Below are 6,200 nucleotides of genomic sequence, written 5' to 3'. Positions count from 1 at the left end.
ATCTTTCTTTTTAATGGTAAAAACTTTTATTTTGTTAGGATTGGGTGTTTTCGGTTTGGACTCTGGTTTGGATTCATTGACCTTCTGCTCTCCCTTTTGTTCAGCTGACGAGTGAGATTTTTGAGAACAAATAGAATTAGCTCTAGAGCAAGATGGAGATGAAATGGTGGAAGTAGAAGAGTTAGAAGAACGAGAAGAGTTAGAATGAGTGGATTTGGATTGAGAAGACTTTCTGGCTGGAGACTCTAGGTGCCCCTTTTGCTTTTGATCATTGGAGGGACTGACCTTAGAGTCTTGTTCTCTTTTGACTTCAGAACCGAACCTTTGCTTTCGGTTGGAATCGTCTTGTGAACCGAACCTTGGCTTTCGGTTGAAGTCTGTCTTGGAATCGAACCTTTGGTTTCGGTTGAAGTCTTTTTCAGAACCGAACCTTTGCCTTCGGTTGGTATTTTCTTGTGAACCGAACCTTGGTTTTCGGTTGTTGTGACTTTCAGGTTTTCTTACAGGATTGTTTTCATACTTCAAATTCTTGTCTTGATGTGAGAAGTATGCATTCTGGGATTGCCAGAATTGTTTCCTTTCAGAAAGGTTCTTCCTGTATCTTTGGTTTCTCTCTATCTTCTTATTCCTCATCTGCTTTGGTTGATGATGAACATTCGCTTTCGTTTTTGGTTTCTCCTTGGCTGGTTCCTTTTGAACTGTAGGAGTTTTACTTTGAGCTGAAGAAGCAGAGGGAATGTCTGAAGGAGTTTCACTTTGAGCTGAGGAATCGTCTTCTTTTGCTGATCTTCCATCCTCCTGAGGAATATCTTTCGTACCACTGGTGCTGGACTCATTGAAATTATCCGGCTTATTCAAGGGTTCAGGTATGTATCTTCCTTTACTCATCCAGGAGGTTCTTTCAGATAAGCCAACGGTTTCGTTTGCATTATCTATTGGAGCTTCCCAGAAGTACTCATCACAGCCATCAGCATTGTCTTCGTTTACAATAGTTGTGAGTTCAGCAGTTTGATGTTCGGTTACCCCAGTCACCTTATATACTTGATTTGGAGTGGTCCTGACCTTTTGATACACAACTGCTTTCTTTGCTAATTTCGGGGACTTTTGTTGGGACAATCGAGCGAACTCCACTGAATTTTCAGAGATAAGATTCTTGTGGTTTTCAGGTTCGCTTTTAACAAATTATGAGCAGTCAACCGTGTCCTCTACAGAAATTCCACTCATGTTTTCGTCCTCGTTAAGCTCAGATGCATTTTCAACATCAATTTTGTTTTCTGAGCTTACGTTGGCGTTTAAAGTGTCAAATTTTTGCATGGTTTCGGTTCTCAGTTTAAGTCTATCATTTTCATCCAAAAGATTTTTAGGCATGTCCTTATGGTCTTTGGATTTAATGAAGGACTCAATTTTGTCCAGTCCATACATGTAGGTCAGATTGACATCATCAGATGATATCACACTCTCACAATTGTAGGCTTCGGCATCGATTTCATCCTCCTTAAACTCAAGGAAGGGCAAAATCATGCAATGGATCTTTTGGCCTATTTCACAATCCAAGTGAAGCTGAGTAATATTAGAATAAAGGCGTTTTGCAATTAAACAAAAAACATTCCGCTGTTTTAATAATTTCAAATTATCTCTTTGCAAGTAAATGTTTTCGTCTTTAACTTTAACTAATTCCGACTTCTTTAACTCGATCCACATTCTCCGCTCCTCACTCTTCGATGCCACCCTGCTTAATTGATCAGTTAGGTTAGAATTGGTGACACGAGTTTGAGTTAGGCTACTATCTAGATGAGAAATTCTTGTATTAACGTTTTTTAGTTCTTTCTCATATGAGGATGTTGGTACTTTAGATGAAATAAAAATCGATTGTACCTTCTTTATCAGTTCATCAAGCTCATTGAACTGCTGGCTGAGTGGTTTGGCCGTAAAGCACATGTCCTCCTGCACCTTCGGTCCATCGCTTCCACCATCGGTGTTGTATCCCCTCATTTGAGATACGTTAGTCACCATGAAGCATCTTCCTCCACTGCTTTCCTCCTTAGCCACATAAGCCTTTCCATGGGTAGGCGTCCTTACTTCATCGTCTTCTGAGTCGGTAGACCAAACTTCCGTGCTACCGAACTCGTCATCGTTAACCGAACCCTGCACAATAAGAGCATTAATAGAAGGGTTAGCGGTAGACTTCTTCTTTCTCAACTCATCCAGTCTCTTCTGCAATACAGCTTCCTCATCATATCCATCATCCTTTTCAGCCATCTTCTTAAGAACAAAGTCCTTAGCATAGTGGTTTTTCCCACCACAGTAGTAACAGCTTACTCCGGAATCGCCATCCACCTTCGGTTCCTTCTTGGGCTCCTCAGCCTTCGGTTCATTGTTCACCTTTTCAGAGCTGTAACTCCCCTGCCAGTTTCGGTTTTTATTGCTGGGGAATCTCTTTTTTATGAACCTTTTGGGATTGGATACCATCATGGCATAATCCTCAGACGTGAGGTCATATTCCTCCAAGTTGAGGTCTTCCTCCTCCATCACAGCTTTACTTTTAGATAGGAGGGCCAATGAACCAAGACTCGAAACGACGTTCTTTTCTTGCAGCACAATCTTCTCTTGGGACTTGAGAATACCCACCAGTTTCGCCAAAGAGTATGATTTAAACTGCTCATGGGCTTTGACTGTAGAAACCACAGCTCTCCATTTAGACCTTAGTCCATTTAAGAAAGTAACCTTCTGCTCGATAAGCTTCCTTTCAATATCGTGTTTGATCATCTTGCTGAGAAGATGATTGAAGCGATCAAACGTCTGGGTCACTGTTTCTTCGGCCCCTTGCCTGAATTCTCCAAACTCAGATAAAAGCAAAGTTTGGATAGAATGTTCAAGATCCTCGTCTGTAGAATACAGTTCACGAAGTCTATCCCAAACTTCCTTTGCCGTCGTGCATGAGCTGACCAATCTGAATGTGTCGGACTGAAGGGAGAATCTGATCAACCTTAACGCCTTAATATTGCACTGGAATTTGTCCTTTTCATCTTGTCCAATATCCTTCACATCCTTTAGCAGATCATTGTACTCCTTTTGTGTCTTAATGATTCTGGACGTTGCAGTATGAGAAAATGGTCCATTGATGATAGCTTCCCATATGAGGTACCCATTATCCTCAGATCCAATCACGTAGTCTTCGAAGTGATGCGCCCATACTTCATAGTCATGGGTGTATAAGATTGGAATCTTCGTCGTCGAACCGATGTTGTTGGAAATATTAATAGGGTTTGATTGCGTCTCGTCCATTCTGATCGTAAAAACCTGTTCAAAGATCAGACTTGTAATAAAGCAGATTAGGGCAAAACAATAAATATCAAGATACGTCAATAATGAGATGACGGCTCAATAAATATTATTAATTGCGGAAAAACCCTAACTGTAACCTTCTCACAGAAAAGATGTGTATCGATTACACAGTCTCCTGCTCTGATACCAATTGATGAGATTAAAATAACCTTTAATCTATGAAGATCGATTAGATCTTGAACAAGTATGTAAATATAAAACAGTAAGAACGCAATAATAAGAACAAGACAAGATAGAATCAAACGTGTCGAATGATTAAACAAAATCCTCAGAAAAGCTCGATTAAGAACATCAACTGTAGAGGATTGGTAGGTTACAAGAACGATTAAAGAAACCTGTTATGCTCTAGATGAATCGCTATTTCGTTAATCTCTAAATCATTAACCTAATATGCATGCAAGCATAGACTTATATACAAAACATAAAAGGCTCTCGGTTGGACAGGCCCAAACCGGAGTACAAGATAACTATACTATCGAGCCCAAAAGACGCAATCTTCAAAATAATCTTCAGCCCAACATCATCCATGCCGCATGAAATACCATCTGCAAGTGGTGCTTCTCTTTCTTCATGTAGAAGTGAAGCTTCCATGTTACGCTTTTCTTGTCGAAATTTAAGATTTTTAAAACTTTGCAAGTCTTTTTCCTTTTACAACAAACAAGGAACAGTGAATGAACTTCTATGGCATCATATGAAAATAAAATAGGCTTCAAGTTAATTAGATAGTTGAAGGGCCTTACCGGAAGCATTAAGTCAGTTGGTACTTGAAATATGTACAACCTAGTTGAACTGTACGTAAAGAAAACAAAAGCAAGAATACCTGTTAAATTCAAATGAATGATGCAAAACGATAAAAGAATAACATAAAAATGTAAGAACTTATTGGCCAAATCGAAGAACATCGCCAACATGGAGATCCATATACACCTTTTTCTTCATCTAATTAGTGTAAAGGGATAAGATATAAAGATTTTAATTCCTATCATACAATAGTTAGTTGCATATATGTATGAAGTTGAAATGAATGTTTAAATACATGGTTTTTGTTTATGAATGTTCCATGTGTACTACTAAGATCATACATGAAAGCACCACCTAGGGATGACAAAAAAACCGGAACCCGACGGGGAAACCCGAAACCCGATTATTTTGGGTCGGGTAACGGTTCGTTATCGGGTTTTTTATCGGGTTCGGGGCGGGGAGTGGGTTATCATCGCCCCGACCCGACCCGCCCCGATAATATATATATATATATATATATATATATATATATATATATATATATATATATATATATATATATATATATATATATATATATATATATATATATATATAAGTTGTACGCATTCAAAGATAAAATACTTACTGTGGACAATCTTTTTAATTATTAACAATTCAGTGTGAATGATTATTTTTTATGTTTTGACGTAATACACTAAAATTAAATCAAATAATGTTTAATATAACGTCGAGTTAATTTTATTAAAGTGATTTATCATATTTTTAATTTAAAAGGGAGGCTAGAACATGTATTTTTTATAAGACATCCGGGTACACTAAAACGGAATAAAGATTTCATTCTGAATTGTTGTAAACCCGATAAGATACTCGAAACCGACGGGAAAACCCGAACCCAATGGGGCGCCCTGATAAGATACCCAAAAGATATTGCGGCTGAAGAGATATTAAATAACTCTTTGATTGATTAGATCTTCAAACCAGGTAAGTAATGAACGTAAAAACAGTAAAAGTAAGACACATGTATGAATCAAAATGTGTCGAATGATTAGATTACTCGATCCTCAGCAGAGCTCGACTAAGAACTTCTACTGTAGAGGATTCTAGGGTTACAAAATAAAAACAATGAATAATCTGAACAATACTTCTCTAATCGTTTCTAATCATTACTTTCTAGGATGCATGCAAGCATCTATTTATACTAAACCCTACAAAGCTCATGGATGGACAGGCCCATACTGGAGATACATATTGAACTAACTAACGAGCCCAATAGACGCAACACAAAATACGACCCAACAATCTCCCCATTTGCGTCAATTTGGAGCGAGACTACTTTTTCTTCTTGCCTGGGCCAGCAGCAGGAACCTTCTTTGTTGTATCAAACAGACGTGAGATAAGTGCAAGGATAGTCTGTCTGAACCGAATGTACCATTGAATCATATCATCAAAGTACTTGATATCATCCGCTGAGTTCTGCTTGCATCGATGGATGATCCCTAAAACGTGTTCCAAACAGGCAGTGGTGTAGAGATGTTTGTTTGCCAAGGCGAAGAGACATTTCTGTCCTTCGTTCCTGGTAAACATGACAGAGTTTCTCTTCGGGTCAATCTTCCCCATCTGCATCATGTTGAGGTCACTGGCAAAGCCAACAGGAGATATGGTAGGCTTCTTCTTGAATACGCTCGCTATCTCCTGATCCATCAAAGCAACTTCCATGACATAGCAAACAAGCATCCTCTTAAAGTGGTCGATGATCAGACCATATTCTGCTTCGTTCGTAAGAAGGATGTTGTGCAAGATAATCCAGTCATGGGGATTAAGGTTGGGAAGATCTGCAAGTAAGATGGCATGTTCGGTCTTGGCAGATCCCCGTAGTACCTTGAACCGTACGTTGGTATTGTGGTTGAGCTGCCCTCAGATAAAATTCGACGAAGTCCCGATCAACCTGTGGATGAGGATGGGGGAACTCTGCAATGTTGGCAAAGGCCTGAAAAACAAACGCCTTTCAGCTCAGTGGCATGTCGAACTGAGAGTCGACAGTGTTAGAACGATCTAAAGAGATCACAGGTTCTAGCCACACGATACATGGTGTTTCGATGGCTTCTTTAATC

Source organism: Lactuca sativa, chromosome 1, assembly GCF_002870075.4.
Source record: "Lactuca sativa cultivar Salinas chromosome 1, Lsat_Salinas_v11, whole genome shotgun sequence".
Taxonomy (NCBI): domain Eukaryota; kingdom Viridiplantae; phylum Streptophyta; class Magnoliopsida; order Asterales; family Asteraceae; genus Lactuca; species Lactuca sativa.
The sequence above is the reverse complement of the archived record's forward strand: the minus strand, read 5'-3'. Positions refer to the sequence as shown.